Source organism: Rhinolophus sinicus, chromosome 17 (assembly GCF_057876585.1).
Source record: "Rhinolophus sinicus isolate RSI-liver-muscle chromosome 17, RSI-T2T, whole genome shotgun sequence".
NCBI classification, from domain to species: domain Eukaryota; kingdom Metazoa; phylum Chordata; class Mammalia; order Chiroptera; family Rhinolophidae; genus Rhinolophus; species Rhinolophus sinicus.
The window spans coordinates 19,723,542-19,741,175 of NC_142517.1; the positions used below are offsets into that span (position 1 = coordinate 19,723,542).

General features: G+C 35.8%; 1 pseudogene; it reads left to right on the forward strand.

Moving 5' to 3' along the window:
• Nucleotides 1-6,034: 6,034 nt before the first annotated feature.
• Nucleotides 6,035-7,130, forward strand: LOC109447496 (peptidyl-prolyl cis-trans isomerase D pseudogene; annotated as a pseudogene).
• The last annotated feature ends 10,504 nt before the right edge of the window (nucleotides 7,131-17,634 follow it).

A 17,634-nucleotide genomic window follows, 5' to 3' on the forward strand; every position in this document is an offset into this window, starting at 1 on the left:
GTTTGATGCATCATGTTTTAAAATAATGAAATAAAACAGGTCAAGGGTTATTACACACCAAAAGGCAAACAAAACCAAGGAGGTGAGACTAGCAAGGTGCCCCCAAAGCTCCATGGGACTTATTTCTTGGTGTTTGAAATATTAGTGACGGGTTCAGTGCACTTCAACTTGAAAATAGAGAAGACTAATAATGTCATTATTCCAGGCTCTGCTGATACTTAAGGGTTACCTTGGACTGCACAATAACAATCAAAGTGAAAAAGGAGAAAAAGGCAAAAGAAAATGTCAAGCAATCCCACTATCGACAGATTTTCTCGTAAGTCTTATAAAATCACAACCTGGGAATTGAACAGATCAAATATTCTATTATGTAAGCCTGTATAACTAAGATTTATAATCGATCTACCAACATACATTTGTGTACTTGCCTCACTCAATAAAATTCCAGAGCACTGAATGTGTGTTTGAATATTTAGATGGAAAGATCAAGTCTATCTTTTCAAGCTAGTAAGAGAAAAAGCTGTGCAAACAGAACACAAATTCATCAGTGATCTCAATATATTGGTGTGTGTGTGTGTGTGTGTGTGTGTTGAGAGAGAGAGAGAGAGAGAGAGAGAGAGAGAGAGAGAGAGAGAGAGAGAGAGACTGCTTCCCTAAAATTTAATAGGAAGACTATAATCTTCAGTGCATTTATTTCTTCAGACCAGAATGCTTACTGATTCACCTTAGTCTCAATCTCATGTGTTTTTCTCAACTAAACATCCATTTGTCTCTGATTGAAATATCCTTCATCATAGATACTGATTCTGCTACAGACCTAAACCTGCCAATACAGGTAGTCTTTTTCTGAAGTAAAATCCTGACCTTTTCATTGGCAAAAACTGTTCAATCACCCATTTGTGAGTTATTTCATGACAGTATTATACTGTACCCAAGGCTAGGTCAACTACTGCAAGTGGATTTTACCATAATTCCACTCTCAACTTCTGGGAGGTATCTTGTTTTGTTACTGAGAGTGATGGATGTTCTACTAGCAGTAGGGAAATTGACTTGTGTAGCAAAGAAGAAGAATACGTTCTGAATGCCATTATTTCTGATGGATTGTACTAAAATAAGAGTTTCCTCTATGGGGAGCTTAAAAAAAAATCATGATGTCTCATCTGTACTAGGGGATTCAGTAAGGAAAAAGTGGAAAAGGGGCATTGCAAGCAAAAAGTCAAACCTAAGTAAAAGCACTGAGCCATAAAAGCTTATTCTGACTAGAAACACAGACAAAACTCACATGGAAGACACATGACTTCCTCCATGGAGGTCAGAGAACACTTTTTTCCTCTTGTCTTCCATTCTTGTTCAGGACAAAGGTTTGTTAATGTATTATATTTTCAATACACTCAATTGTGTGCCCATCACCCTGCTATAAGCAAAAAAATAAACCTATGAACAAAGAACAAAGCCCATTTCAAAACACCAATCTCTCAGAGGAAAAAAAAAAGTGATCATTTACACATAATTATAATAGATGTGATAAAGATGGTAATAGGTAGCTTCCAGGAGCAAATAAAATAATCAGTAACTAAACCAGCTGGATGGAGCAGGATAGGGTGATGGGGGAGGGAGTGTGCAAGAAGGGCTTCCTGGTGAAGACAAATGCCTGATTTATTTTAAAAGATCAGTAGGAGATTAAAATGAAAAGATAAAAATGAGAAAGTCATTTTGATTAGAGAAATTAGCAAAGCTACAGATACTGTAGGTGATTCTAGAACATTGAGTGTAAACCTGGGAGCAGTGAAAATTTATGGATGAGATAATGTCAATAGAGCATACCAGGCAGGTTGTATATTCCATGTTACGGACTTGCACTTAGTTCCAGAACCATATTGTCATTGGAGGGTTTAAAAAGAGAATAGACACAACTAACCATATAAATGAGACAAATCATGCCAAAGGTCTGTGGATGATGGATTTGAAAATGCATTATTAAAGGAAGGGAAACCAGGACTCAGTTCTTAATTGAGAGATGATGAGAAGTCTAATTAAGGCAGTATTATTAGAGATAGAGATTAGTGAGTGTACTGATCATAAAAATAATTATGAGACAAAGATGCCTGCCTTTGTGAACAAGTCTATCTTCGTTGCATTTCAAAACACCACTGAAATGGCAAGAGGCATTAGGTCCACAAGAACCAAACAACGGAGAGAAAAAAAAAACAAAAAAATAAACAAAAACACATTGAAGAAACAATGTCACTGCATATTTTAAAAGAAAGGGAAGGGATGGATATTTTAGCAGTAAAAGATGAAACCTCAGTGAAAAGAGGGATAACAGGCATAAAACTCATCAACTCTCCTGAATCTTTTAAGTGTTTCGGGCTTGAATGGACTGTGCAGAGTGGAAGACTAGGGACTAAAATTAGAAGAACTGCATAAATAGCTATATCTTTTCGTTCCCCAGGGTGTAAGTTCATCCTCTAAAAATACTGAATTAGAATGCTCCAGACTCCAGGACATATGGCACAGGGGCAGATAAAGATGAAATCATGGACATAAGCGAAAATCTTCATGCTGGATCTCATGACACCATATATGCTTCCAGAATTATCCTGGATTCTGCTCCTACAGTGCTGACATGTATTCAAACCCTGGTACACTAGTGAGGTTGGGAATTCTTTTCTGGAAAAATTGTCCACAGCAGAGGAACTACCTACCCATTAAACAAGCCAATTAATTTTTCAAAATAATTTGAGAGTAAATTCTGTCTCTAGAAGTCTCCTTGCCCATTCCCCTTCCAACCCTATACTAGTTTCCTAGAGACCCTGTAATCGATTACTACAAACTTGGCAGATTAAAACAATATAAATCTACTCTCTCAAAATTCTGGAGCCCAGAAGTCTGTAATCAAGGTGTTGACTGAGTCACACTCCTCCAAAGGTGTTAGGGGAGAATCCTTTCTTGCCTCTTTTGGCTTCTTGTGGTTCCAGGTATTCCCTGATTGGGCAGCATAGCTCTAATCTCTGATCCCATCTTCACTTGAAGTTCTTCCTGGTGAGTCTCTTTGTTTCTTTGTTTGTTTTGTTTTGCTTTCTCTTATAAAGACACTTGGTATTGGATTTAGAGCCCATCTTAATTTTGGATGATCTCATCTGGAGAACTTTAACTTAATATCCTACAACTGCAAAAAGCCTTTCTCCAAGTAAATTCATAGTCACTGGTTCGAGGAGTGAGGATATGAGCATATAGTTTTGGGAGGCACACACAAGGTCTGACAATTAAGTTCACAAACTCATCTTAGAAAAAGTGCTACATACCTCACTGCTGAATATCACTAGAGTCACCTTCGAAGTACTCCCCTTGGGAAGTTATGCACCAATACCAGCACCTAGTTCACCCTTCAAAGCAATTTTGCAACTCTTTCTCTGGAATGGCCAACAGAGCAGTCTTCGTATTATCCTTTGATTTCCTCAGAATGTCTTCCTTTCAATATTTCCTTTATCTTCGGGTAACAAAAGTCATTGGGGACCAGATCAGGTGAGTAGGGAGGGTGTTCCAATACAGTTATTTGTTTACTGGCTAAAAACTCCCTCACAGACAGTGCCGTGTGAGCTGGAGCATTGTTGTGATGCCAGAGCCATGAATTGCTGGTGAAAAGTTCAGGTTGTCTAACTTTTTCACACGCTCTTCTTAACACTTCCAAATAGTAAACTTGGTTAACTATTTGTGCATTTGGTACAAGTTCATAATGAATAAGCCAGCTGATATCAAAAAAGGTTAGCAACATTGTTGCAACAAGTCTGCAAACTTAATTACCTGACCTAACATTTGGACAAAAATGAACAGGCCATAATACACCCACCATGCTCAATCACCAGCAACATGCTGCCCAAGAAAAGTGTGGCCTTGGCTCAGCTACTGAGGGAAACGGTTAAGGTAGATGCTGCCTCTTGAGGCTGTTAGCTCATAGCACACCTTCAGATGAATGCATGATTGTCCCCAAAGGAAGAGCAGAACAGAGCTCCTCCTTGGCTTCTACTATTTGAGAGAAGAGATATTTGCTACAAGTGAGGGAGTACAAGGGTTTCACAGTGGAAATGCAAAAGATAGCTCACTTAATAAACTGTTGCTAGAATGAAGGGAGAGAATGGATAAACCAGTATGTGATTACAGCTGAGAGTGGAGAACATCATCTGTGTGGTCATGATTTTATTGAGTGTCACAAAGTGCTTAAAAATAGGACCAACGTAGGTTTGTTACACCATGAATATCCATTTAGTGGATATTTTTTTTATGTGGGGGAGAGGTGATGTTGACTGACTCTGGAGTGATTATTTTCAAGAACATTTAGAGACCTTATGACTCATCCTGAACTTTGATGTAGGTCAAGGGGATGGGTAATAAAATGATTTTAACATTACAGAAGTAAAACTTATCAGCTTTGCCTACTTCCAACATCACTAAACACAACTGTTACATAGTTAGATGGCAGCTGGAGGGAGGGAAGGGATTTGCACCTAAACAATAAATGTGCCTTCTTAAGAAAAATAATTTTCCCTGATTTCTTTTTGCTATGCTGATGTCCGAAGATACTGCATAATCTTTGTGAATAAGATATTGCTGTTTTTGCCATGAATGTATATGTTGAGGTAACAAAGGTCCAAGCATGTAGATAACTTTTATAATAATTTTATTGAGCCAAACTGATGACAATGCTGGGAAACAAGATATCAAATGCTCTGGAGAATGTCAGTTTTGCAGCTTCTTTTATACATTTGGAATTAAGGAGAGAAGATTACTTGGAGGTGGGAGAAATCAAGGTACAGGATAGTTAAGATTATATGATCCCTTGAGTGTGTTTACACCCCCAAGGGGTCTGAAAAAGAGGCATTTCAAAGATGTGTTAACCTAAATGCACAGAAAGAATGGACAGAGGTTGCTGAAGGCAAAGGCAAACTTCCACTAGGGAAGTTATACTCCTGAGATGTGATTACCCACCATGACCTGTCCAGTTAGGAATTTATGACCAGATCATCCTGTAAGGCTACTTCTGGTTACATTTATTACAATACCACATTTTCATCTACAATATTACTGTAAATTTAATATCATTAGTAATATTTTTTACAGATTTTTTTTCCTTTAAACAGTATTGCATTTTTCAGTTGCTGAGCCAGACCTTCTTAAGTTTGATTTCCTTACATTCTTTAAAAGTAACTTTCTTTACTTCTAAGTGTTCGTGCTCTGAGCTTCTTGTGGCAGCATCGTGGAGAAGATGGTACAGTGAAGATAAAAATAAGGTATAGAGGAAGGAAAGAGAGATCTGAAATGTAGAGGTTGTTCTGAGAGAGTGATACTGCACTTTACAATTTCTGAGTTAGAATCGTTATATGAGACAATCCACTACATGAATCAAGTGGAACAGAAATCAAGGTCACTGGAATTAAGATACATTCATTTTAAGGAGTATTCAGAGATATTAAACCCTTTCAGGATTATGGGAGAAGTTGGAAAGAGTCTGTAGTATGCATAGATCCAAAATGTTCAGTGAGGAGAAGGGGCATTTCTGGAAAATATGGATTTAAAGGATGACAAAATAATAAAGTATAATCCTATGAAAATCAAAGAAAGGTTTCATGGAAATGAAAGAAAGCTATTCTGGAACACATAGTAGGCAGTCCAGAAAAGGCTCATCTCCTCTTGTATCACCACACCTCACCCCATTTTTTGTCACAGGGATTGTGATGCCTTAGGTATATAAATATGAGTATCTCCCATTGGTGAGGACAATAAGCAGTATGGTGGTTTTCAAATATGCCCAAATGTCTAAGGACTATGTTGCACTCCTGAAACTAATGAATAGTGTATGCCAACTATCATTGGAAGATAAACTAATTTAAAATAATAACATAGGACCACCAATTATTTGATACTCCTCTCTTCAAGAGGTGGGATACTTCTTCACCGAGAGAGCCACTTTGGGGTTTCAGATGCTGGGCAGCCACAAGGTGCCCTCAGCCCACTTCCAAATGTGTCTGCAAGTCAAATGTCACATCTGTCTCCCCAAGCTAAGACCTCCAACCCCAGTAACCCCCAAATCTTCTTTGATGTGGATATTGGAAGGGAGCAAGTTGGTCAAATTGTTTTAGACTTGTTTGCTGATATTATACCCAAAACTATAGAAAATTTTCACGCATTGTGCACAGGAGAATAAGGCACTGGACAAACCACTGGGGAAACTCTCCATTTCAAAGGATCTCCATTCCATTGACTTATTAAGAAATTTATAATTCAGGGTGAAGACTTCTCAAATCAGAATGGGGCAGTGGAGAAAGTATCTATGGTGAAATTTTGAAGAATTTTTTTTTTTTTATTATAAAAATGACAAGGAAAGCTTATTGAGCATGCAAAATGCAGGCTGCAATACAAATGGATCTCAGTTCTTTATCACAACAATCCCAACTCCTCATTTGGATGGGAAGCATGTGGTATTTGGCCAAGCAATTAAAGGAATGGGTGTGGCAAGAATTCTGGAAAATGTAGAAATAACAGGTGAAAAACTGGCCAAATTGTGTGTTGTTACAGAATGCAGAGAACTGAATGAAGGGGATCATTGGGTCATATTCCCATAAGATGGTTCTGATGAAAGTCACCCAGATTTCCCAGAGGATGCAGACACAGATTTAAAAGATGTAGATAAACTATTATTAATAACAGGAACAACAACAACAAAAACATTGTGGGAGATGGCCATTAAAAAACATACAAAAGTTTTAAGATATGTGGAAGTTCAAAGGATGTTATTGAGAAAACAGATGGATCAAAGCTTCAACCAGTAGCTTTAAGATGCATGCTGAATATTGGTGCTTGTTAAACTGAAGATGTCAGATTAGCAGAGAGCAATAGAGAGTTGTTTGGAGTCTCTGGACATAGACCTATCAAATACCAAAGCACTGTACCATAGAGCTCAAGGATGGCAAGGATGAAAAGAATCTGATCAAGCATCGATTGATCTTACGAAAGCCCAGGAGGTAGGTAGCACCAGAAGATAAAGCTATCCAGGCAGAACTGCTAAAAATCAAACAAAAGAAAAGACACAGAAAGATAAAGAGAAGGCAGCATATGCAAAACTGTGTGCTTAACAAGAAATTTAGTTTTGCTTAAATATTATACATTGATAGTATAAAGGCAATAAGAAAATTAAAGGGGTTTTGCATTTTTTATATATAATCCCTAATGGGCATCCTTTGATACTTCAGTCCCTCATTGTTTACAGTTTAGGAATACTGGTACCAGAAAAAAAAGAGAGAGAGAGAGAGAGAGAGAGAGAGAGAGAGAGAGGTTCTAAGTCCCTCCTGTTGAGAAGGGGCTGGATTTAGTAACTCACTGATAATGAATGGGATAAAGCAGAAGTGATGCTGTGTGTGACTTTAGAGCCAAGGTCATTATTAAGGGCATTGCAACTTCCTACATGATATATTGTAGTGCTCCCTCTAGGGAAAGTCATCTGCCATGTTGAGAGGCCACTCAATCAGCCTAAGACAGATTCATGTTGGAAGGATCTGAGGTGCATTGCCAATAACCATGTAAGTGAGGCTTCATGGGGGAAGATCCTTTGGCCCTGGCTTCCTGATGACGGCAGCCCCTGTTGACATCCTGATTACAGTCACATGAAAGATCTTGAGTCACTAGCTATGCTAGTCCCAAATGTGCAACCCACAGAAATTGGATAAAAAATGTCTGTTCTTTTAAACCACTACATCTGGGGACACTCATTATATAGCAATAGATAACTACTACTGTCAGAGCCAGGTTACAATTAAGAGAATAAGTGGGAGGAAATTATATGGAACATTGAGACTATTGGAGAGTTTATTAAAAAATAAATAATTCCAAAACATCATAATATAACAGATTGGAAGGTGAATGAACACTTGGAGTCTGCACGTAAGTGATTTCACAAAGAGACGGTTGTACGGCTGATGAAAACACTAACAGGAATATAGGATGTATATTTTCATTAGAAACATACTATATGCACATTTTCAGAGATGCACATGTACAGTAGGAGATAATACTGTTTCCAGATGGTATTATGGCTTTACAGATCCCAAATATTTCCTATGAGTTTTTAAATAATTGGGTCATATTACCTTCAAGTAGGAAAGATTTTGTTCATGATGAAACTCTGTATTCTGTCCTAACTGGGCTGCTGGCCAGCCCTCACCACAAAATATACCACACACATACATGCGCACACACACACACACACACACACACACACACTTGGACAAAGCAACAAAATGATATCTGATTCCTTGGGGGCCATTAAGTAGTACCAAAAAAAAAAAAGAAATCTCTCAAATATTCCTAATTTTCTACTCCAAATTGGGTGAGGCGAAACTTGATTCCTCAGGGACATTCTTTGGTAGGCTGTTTTCAGGTTTAACTGAGGATGACAACAAAAAGAATAAAATACCTAGGTAAAAAGTTAACAGAGGATGTGAAGGACCCATACACTGAAAACTATAAGAAATTATTAGAAGAAACTAAAGAAGACACAAAGAAATATAAAGATATTCTGTCTTCGTGAATTGGAAGAATCAACACAGTTAAAATGGCCCTATTACCCAAAGCAATACACAGACTTAATGCAATCCTCATCAAAATTCCAATGGCATTTTTTAAAGAAATAGAACAAAAGATCATCATATTTGTATGGAATTAAAAAAGACCCGAATAGCCAAAGAAATCCTAAGAAAAAGGAACAAGCCTAGAGGTACATGCCCTGACTTCAATTTACACTATAAAGCAATGATTATCAAAACAGCATTGCATCTGTTTGTTTACCTTGTTCCTTTGTTACTTTCAGTTTTATATCTGAAAGTATAAACCATATCAGTGAAGTCATATGGTTCTCAACTTTTTCTGTATGAAAACTCATAGACACAGACAACAGCTTAATGGTTACCAGAGCATAAGCAGGTAGGTAGGTGGTAGAAGAGGGTAAAGGGGGTCAAATATATAGTGATGGAAGGAGAACTGACTCTAGGTGGTGAACACACAATGTGATATATAGATGATGCATTATAGAGATGGGTACTTAGAACCTGTGTAATTTTACTAACCAATGTCACACCAATAAATTTAATTAAAAACAACAACAACAAAAAACAGGATGGTATTGGCAGAAAAACAGACACACAGACATTTAGACTAGAATTGAGAACGCAGAACCAAACACACATATATTTGGGCAGATAATTTTCTACAAAGTAGCCAGAAACCTACAATAGAGAAAAAGAAAGGCTCTTAAGTGAATGGTGCTAGGTAAATTAGAAAGCCACATGCAAAAGAATAAAACTAGACTGCTATCTGTAATCATATACCAAAATTAACGCAAAATGGACCAAAGGCCTAAACATAAGACCTGAAACAATAAATTGCATAGAAGGAAGCATAGGTACTAAACCTATGGACCCTGATTTCAGAGAGAATTCTATGAATTTGACTTCAAAGCAAGGGAAATAAAAGCAAAAATTAATGGGACTATACAAAACTAAAAAGCTTCTGCACAGCAAAACACCATCAAAAAACAAAATGCATTTAATTGAATGGGAGTAGATATTTCCAAACAACACGTTCAATAAGGGGCTAATATCCAAAATACATAAATAACTCATATACCTCAACAACAACAAAATAATCCAATTCAAAAAAATAAAAATAAAAAATGGGCGGAGGACCTGAACAGACATTTCTCCCCAAAAGGCATACTAATGGCAAATAGATATATGAAAGAATGCTCAACTTTACTAGCTAATAGGGAAATATGCAAATCAAAACACAATGAAATACTACATCACAATGGCTATTATCATCCAAACAAGTAATAATGAGTATTGGGTAGGTTGTTCAGGAAATGAAACCCTCATATACTACAGGTGGGAATGTAAATTGGTATAGCCACTACAGAAAACAGTATGGAGGTTCCTGAAAAAAATAAGAAGAGAATTATCATATGACCCAGCAATTCTTCTCCTGGGTATCTACCCGAGAAATCTTAAACATGTATCCGTAAAGATATATGTACCCCTACATTCATGGCACCTTTATACATGGTGGCCAAGAAATGGAAATAACCAAAGTGTCCTTCGGTAGATGATTGGATAAAGAAGATGTGGTACATATACACAGGGGAATACTACTTGAACATAAGAAAATAGGAAATACTGCTATTTGTGACGTGGGCAGAACTTAAGATTATCATGCTAAGAGAAATAAACCAGACAGAAAAAGTCAAGAACCGTATGACCTCATTTCTATGTGGGATATAAAATTGAAAGCAACAAACAGACCAGACAACAAAAGAAGGAAACAAAAATTCATAGACACAATAGTTTAGTGGTTACCAGAGGGTAAAGGGGGAGGGGGAGTGATAGAAGAAGCAAAAGGGGGTCAAATATATGATGATGGAAGGAGAACTGACTCTGGGTGGTGAGCACAGAAAGGGATATGTAGATGATGTATTACAGAATTGTACACTTGAAACCTATGTAAATTTACTAACCAATGTCACCCTAATAAATTTAATCTAAAAAAGGAAGCAGTCGGAGGTCAGTATATGTATAGATGAGAGAAGAGAAGAAAACTGAAGAAATGTGGTGAAAGAGGATGGCAGTGATGACGATTGTGGTTGGATACGACTGGCCTCAAATACTTTAACTTTTCTATAGTCACTTGGGCAAGAGTAATTTATAAATCAAAAAGTTTTTTTGTGTGTTTTTTTTCAGATCAATTTGGTATTCAAAATAATTTGAACAGAAAATGTCTTTCTAGGGAAAAAAATACTTGATTTTGGAATGGGAGACCTTACAGAATTTTGGAACACAGTCTGGTCACCTGCCAGTCTAGAGCTGCTAGTCATTTCTATTAGTCATTTCCTACTTATTTTGTAGACCTGTAGGGGAAAAAAATCATGTTTTTAAAGAGAAAAAAAAATTGAAAGCAAAATAAATCCCAGCTTTTTTTCCTAGGCTAACCCACAAATGTCCTTTACTATTTTGTTAGCACTCACCTCCATTGTTCTGGAGGGCCACTCTGCCCCAGCATGCTCTCCTCAACTCTGAGAGGAAGTCCCCACTCTCCCTCCAACCTCAACTTGACCATATGCTTAGCCCACCACCAATGTTTTCATAATCCTGGGTTGTTTTTACATTGGGAACGTTAAATTTTGGTATCACACCTGAAAACTTATGAACACTTGTTATTATTGTTTTGTTTTATCTTCTTATACAACATAACACAAACAGCATGAAAGAGAGTTTTGAAAGAAAAACTGAAGACTGTATAAACATATGGTATCTTTACTGTCTGAGGGGAAAAACAAACAAAACTGAAATTGCTAGGAAACCTTTAAATAAATTATGGAGAATAATGGGACAGCTACAGAAATATATCCAAAGGTCACCTGAGATTACCAGGAATTTGATAATAAACATATTAAGCTAGAAACTGGGAAGGAAATAAAACTGTACATTCAATTCAGATTTATTTGAACTGAAACACATTTGTTGTTAAGTCCGACATACCCGCTAGTGAGCTAAATTCTTTTGCAGCCAATTATGTTTATCGCTTGCAGTCAAGTCACAGTTCTTCACAGGTGTTAAATGTTGAAAAGCACAGAGTTCTGTTGACAATGTGAATATAGTAAATCAATTAGGAACATGAAAAAATATCTTGAGGTATAAAAGTGGGTCAAAAAGTGTAGCTTTTATATTTTTGCTGTTGGAAAATGTTCAGATATCTGTTAAATGCATGGGAAAGTAATTCTTGTGTGCTAGAAAGCATTACAAAAATGCTCACCTACAACTAAGGCAATATAGTGTGCCTTAATATTTTTTATAAAAATATTTGTGTATACATATTAATTCATATAATCACATATGTATAAATATGTATATTACTTCACACAATTAGTTTTCCTTACACATAATAGAAAACAAAAGAAACAAACAAAAAACAAATGAAACTGACCAAACAGAATCAGCACGCTTTTGAGGGGGGAAAAATAAAGTAATTAACTATGAGAAATAATTTTAAAACTTGCATTGATTCCTTCACAAGATAGGGAGATATATGTTAATGCCATTGCTTAAGAACTACTCCATTTTTCCCAGTTTATAACTCTCACTACACCTGTATGGCAACATTCCAAAACGTAAATGATTCTGAGGAAATAGAAACGAGCATCTTCCTGGGGAATGTGAATGAGTTGCCAGAGAGTTACACAAATAGAATCTGAAGGGAGTTATCGGCTACAGTGATAATTATCGGTCTTTTGCACCTGTCCTTTTAAGTCTTTGAATTGTGTAAAATTACTTCTGGAAAGGTGAGGGTTAACTTGTCGCAAGCTAAACCCCTGCAGGAAAGACTCCTAGAGAGGGTGTTGTTCACCCCCAAATCCATTGCTTAATGAAGAGAATTGGGATGTTCCTCAAAGTTTGGACCCCAGTCTCAATTCACCCAGGAACAACAATGTGGCAAGGAGTTTGCCACAGTACAACTACAACTGAACGTCTTGTGCCTCAATCCTCAAAACATATCACCCCAGAAAAAGGAAGTTTTCCCCTCTAAGCCTCAAACCCCAAACTGAGCTGGCAGTAGGGTACCCTGTATTCAAGATTCTGGACCAGCACTTTGCTTTTACATTGGCCCTGGGTACCTCTGGATTAGAAGCTCTCTGGTTCTTTCTGAAAGCCCCCCAGCAGAAGGACTGTCATCTGATAAACTAAGTCTCACTTCAGGTACCCCTGAGATCACTTCAGATTTCTATCAGTTGCCTCAGAGCAATAGAGACTGAATGTCTGTCACTAATTTTTATCACCACAAGTTTTAACAATAAATTCTGTTCCAGCAAGTCTGATATCTCTGCTTGACTATTTTCCCTCTTTTGCATGAGAGCAAGAACACATTGATTTGGATACACACAGAAATCACTGGGTCCCCAACTCCAATTCCCTAAACAGAATTCCATCCAATGACAATTTGGAGCCTTTTAAAAAATTCTAGTTGAACGAGAATATTTTTGTTCATCCTTCACTTGGATCACAATGTACTCACTTGAACAATAATATAAATAATATAAATAATATAAATAAAAGGTCAAAAACATTTAGTGTATACTTATATTCTACTTGCTCAAAATGAATCGCTTCTAGCTGTCGTTTTGCTTTGCTTTATTTGAAATAGAAACAAGCAAGAAAAACATGAAATAGGTATTTCAAATATAACTTCTCTATTTAACACCACCCCCATCACCAAGACAAGTCTCTCTTACAAATATGTGATAAATAAGAAAAAGGGCAACAGACTTATTGGTATGGGACTAGGAGTACAGCTATGTAAGTGAACTCATCACTTTTCATCTTTTTTCTTTCCATGCAGTGCATTCTTTGTAGGGTTGTTCAAAATTGAATGTTAAGTGGATCTAAAAAAAAAAAAAAAAAACAACATACATTTTTTTTACAATCAATGTATATTTCTGACAAGTCAAAAGAAATGGTCAGTTTAAAAATTATTCACTTAATGCAGGATTCTAATTTAACATGCAAGAAAATTTTTAATCACTTCACTAAAACAATTGGACCTCTATGTGTAACCAATGTCTCCATTGAAAAATTAAATAATGAAATTTATCATTTAAGAATTATTGTATTGCACTGAAAATAGATTTAAATGACACCATTAAAATAATGTCACCACAGAGAAGCACTATGAATGATCTGACTCGCAGTCCCTTCAAATATTTGAAATTAAGATGGAATAAATCTTCATTTTGCTATATTCACCAATTAAGAATGATATATTATGACTCAATACCTTTTGGATGCATTATACTGTGTGACACTCAATATTCCAGGAGAAAAAGTAACTCTAGTTCCGCTAGTCTAAATTCTCTGCTTACTGGTGTGACAAAACTCAGAGATGCTGAAAAAGTACTGATTATCGAATAATCACTCCAGAGGTAGTGCTGAGTGAATGAAGTAAGACTAGGCTACATAGCTGGGCAAGGAGTCATGGTGTCATTAAGAAAGCTTAATTTAATTCCTACAGAGGAAACTGCAAATGATTATATGGTAGCGAACTCCGGTCTATTAGAATGGCCCAGGACATCATCACTCAGCTATCCCTCCATCCACTTCTCCCTCCACTCTCCCCCATTCTCTGTATTACATCCACACTGGCCTACTTTCATTTCCACAAAAAGCACCATGTGCTTTCCTCTCTTTGGCAGAAAGGACTGTCTTTGTCTCAATGTTCTGCTTCGTACCTTATTAAATTATTCATTCTTTATAATCATTCTTCAGATCTTATTGGATGGAACCTTCCTTTCTTCCTCAGACTAGGTCAAGTACCCCTCTCCCTCATTTCTTAGCATTGAATATTTTTCTTTTTTCCAGTTTTCAGTTACATATTTATCTTTGCCATTTTTCAACGTATTTTTGTCTCCTCCCTAAAGTTCCATGAAGGTCAGTTATATTCATTTTGTTATTGTTGTGGTTACACAGCCTTCTACTTCTAGGATACAATTCCAGAAAAAGAGAAGTGCTTAATATTTGTTGAATGTATGAAAGGATATGTGGATGAATGGGGACAGATCACAATTTGCTATATAGTTAATACAAAATATTACATCAAATGACATATCTGAAAATTTTAGTATGCTCATCTTCCCTGATACTATTACATTAGTATATTTATAACATGTCAAAGAGATGTGGAAAAAAGGACATTCTGTCTTAATTCAGTCATAGCAAGTTCCCTCCTCTCTCTGCTGCTGACACTCATGCACATAATATACATTCCCTCAGAATCATACCATGATATCTGGAAACTAGAAACGGAGTAAATAGAATGTTCCTTTTCAAACATGAGAGTGAAAATGCACATCTGTATATGGAATGTACTACATAAATTCTGAAGTGTAAGACTTAGTTGGTTCTGCATTTTGATTCAGTTAAAAAATGTATTTCTATCAAGATGGGAACTTAAATTTTTCAGAAACAATTAGAAGTATAATCTACCATCACACTAGTATCCACACACTGCAGAACCCCATCAATTTCAGTTTCACTGCAACTTTGGTGGTGTACAAGAAACAACAACAAAACACAAGCAGAAACCAAACTAAAAACAAAACAAAACAATACAAAAACAAAGAATAGAGGGACATCTTAATTAAATACTTTTCTTTTTAAGTTAGAGAGTAGCATTGCAATGTTAATTATATCATTATTTCAAATCAACTTAATGCATTGCTATCTTATACATGACCCTGCTGCAGGGTGTCCGTGGGGACTGAAACCTCCCTTGCTCCCCATAGTGAGATACATTTGTGTTTTCTTTGAGTAAAATGACCCAGTTATTTGACCTTTAGCTTAACTTCACTTAACTTCACTGTTCTATAACATTCATTGGTCAAAAGGAGAGTGGTCTAAATGGTCGAAATAAGAATTCGACCATTTAATTCAAGTTTTACATTCCTTAGCCACCTTCCCTGGATTTTTAATATTGTAACATTTAGGATGCTAAGATAATATTTGAATAAATTGGAACATTTTTTCCCCCCTGGGAGAAACTCTTTTAATATGTTTAAATTAAAAACTAACAAACAAAATAAAACAAAATAAAAACTACAAGTTATAGAAAACAATTTAGGCAATATTATGCAAAGTTTCTAAAGATCGTAAGATTTAGCTACTCCTGATAAAATCAGTATATTTAGTACTGAAGTTTAAACATGTTAACATAAAATTTAAAAAGCTGGTCTCTTATTCTTGAGTAACTTACTATGTATTTTCACCAAAGTATTTCCAACAAAAGTTCAAAAAAATTTTAGACCATCTGTTCCTTATAATGTTACATATATTGCTTATCATGAGAATGATCCCATAGTTTAGAAGATTTTACAGAGTGAATTGTAATGAATATCATACAATGATTGAGACACGGAAAAGCAATTTAAAAGTACTTAAATCAAAACAATGCTAGTTTAAAAAATAAAATACAGCAAACACTCATGATCCCCTACTCACAAAGATGGTGCTGCAAGTGAAGAAGGAAGCCCCTGCCCCTCCCAAAGCCAAAGCCAAAGTAAAGGCTTTGAAGACAAAGAAAGCAGTGCTGAAAGGATTCCACAGTCACAAAAAGAAGATCTGCACATCACCGACCTTCCTAAGGCCAAGACACTGAGGCTCTGAAGGCTGCATCAGTATCCTCAGAAGAGCGCCCCCAGGAGAAACAAGCTGGACTACTATGCCATCATCAAATTCCCTCTAAGGACCAAGTCAGCCATGAAGATGATAGAAGACAACAATATACTTGTGTTCATTGCGGATGTCATGGTGCTATCAGATGAAACAGGCTGTGAAAAAGCTCTATGACATTGACGTGGCTAAGGTCAAGCCCCTGATCAGGCCTGATGGAGAGAAGAAGGCATAAGTTTTGACTGGCTCCTGACTACAATGCTTTGGATGTTGCCAACAAAACTGCGATCATCTAAACTGAGTCCAGCTGGCTAATTCTACATATAGAACATTTTCACTGTAAAAAAAAAAAAAAAAAAAACACACAAAAATATTCATTATTAAAGTCTCTATTTGCTCCTTATTTAATTTGAAGTAAAAAAAAATACTTATACACAAACACTGTAAGGAGAGTACATGATCACTGATGATGATTTCCTTGGAACCATTACAGTCCATCAATTATTTTAAAAGTTATTTCATATTCAGAACAAGATTATGTCTATTTTAGAAATAATTCATTCATTTACTCCTCTGTTGGCGACAGACATTTTTATACATATTAGCCAAGAAAGCCTGAATAGTATAACTTAGGATATACATGTATACATAAATGAAAAATACTTAATTTTTTTCAGAATGTCTTTCGCATATTTGAGAATTATAACAGTTGACCTCCAGCTTGCTTAGCAATCTAATTCTTCTGCACTGATTAAAAACACAGTGGTCTACAATTTTACTATTAAGATCAAGTAGATTTTTAAATAAAAATATAGTTACAGTACAACAGGTATTCATTCACTTTCATACTTTAAAATTTGAAATTAATTAGTCCTACAGAGTACAAATATTCAACCATACACAAACATTATTAATTTTATCAGAGGAAATGAAAATGTAAAAACAAAGATGAACAGAAAATTAAGTAGCAAAGAAATTAAAAAGATTTATATTGACCTTAATCCCCTCTCAGATTCTAAATTTAATTACTAGTTGCAGAATAAACTCAATAATCAAATCACTCTAGTTTATTCAGAAAACTGCCTTTTTAATTTAGATTAATTTCACTGGTATGGATAGAGCCTTGGTTTAAAATCTGCAGAAAAAAAAAGAATCCTTGATGAAAGATTATGAAAAGTAGTGTTCTCACAATAACCACTGTGTTCCAGCAACTGTAAAGTCAAATAGTCAAAAAAAAAAAAAAAAGTATTGATATTTAATATATATTTTTTATTCACTTTAAAAACTGTTTTTGAATTTAGGTGAATGAGTTTAATTCAGTAAATCATTCACTTAAGCAAAAAGATTTAATGATGGATTGATTATGAAAAAAGATATG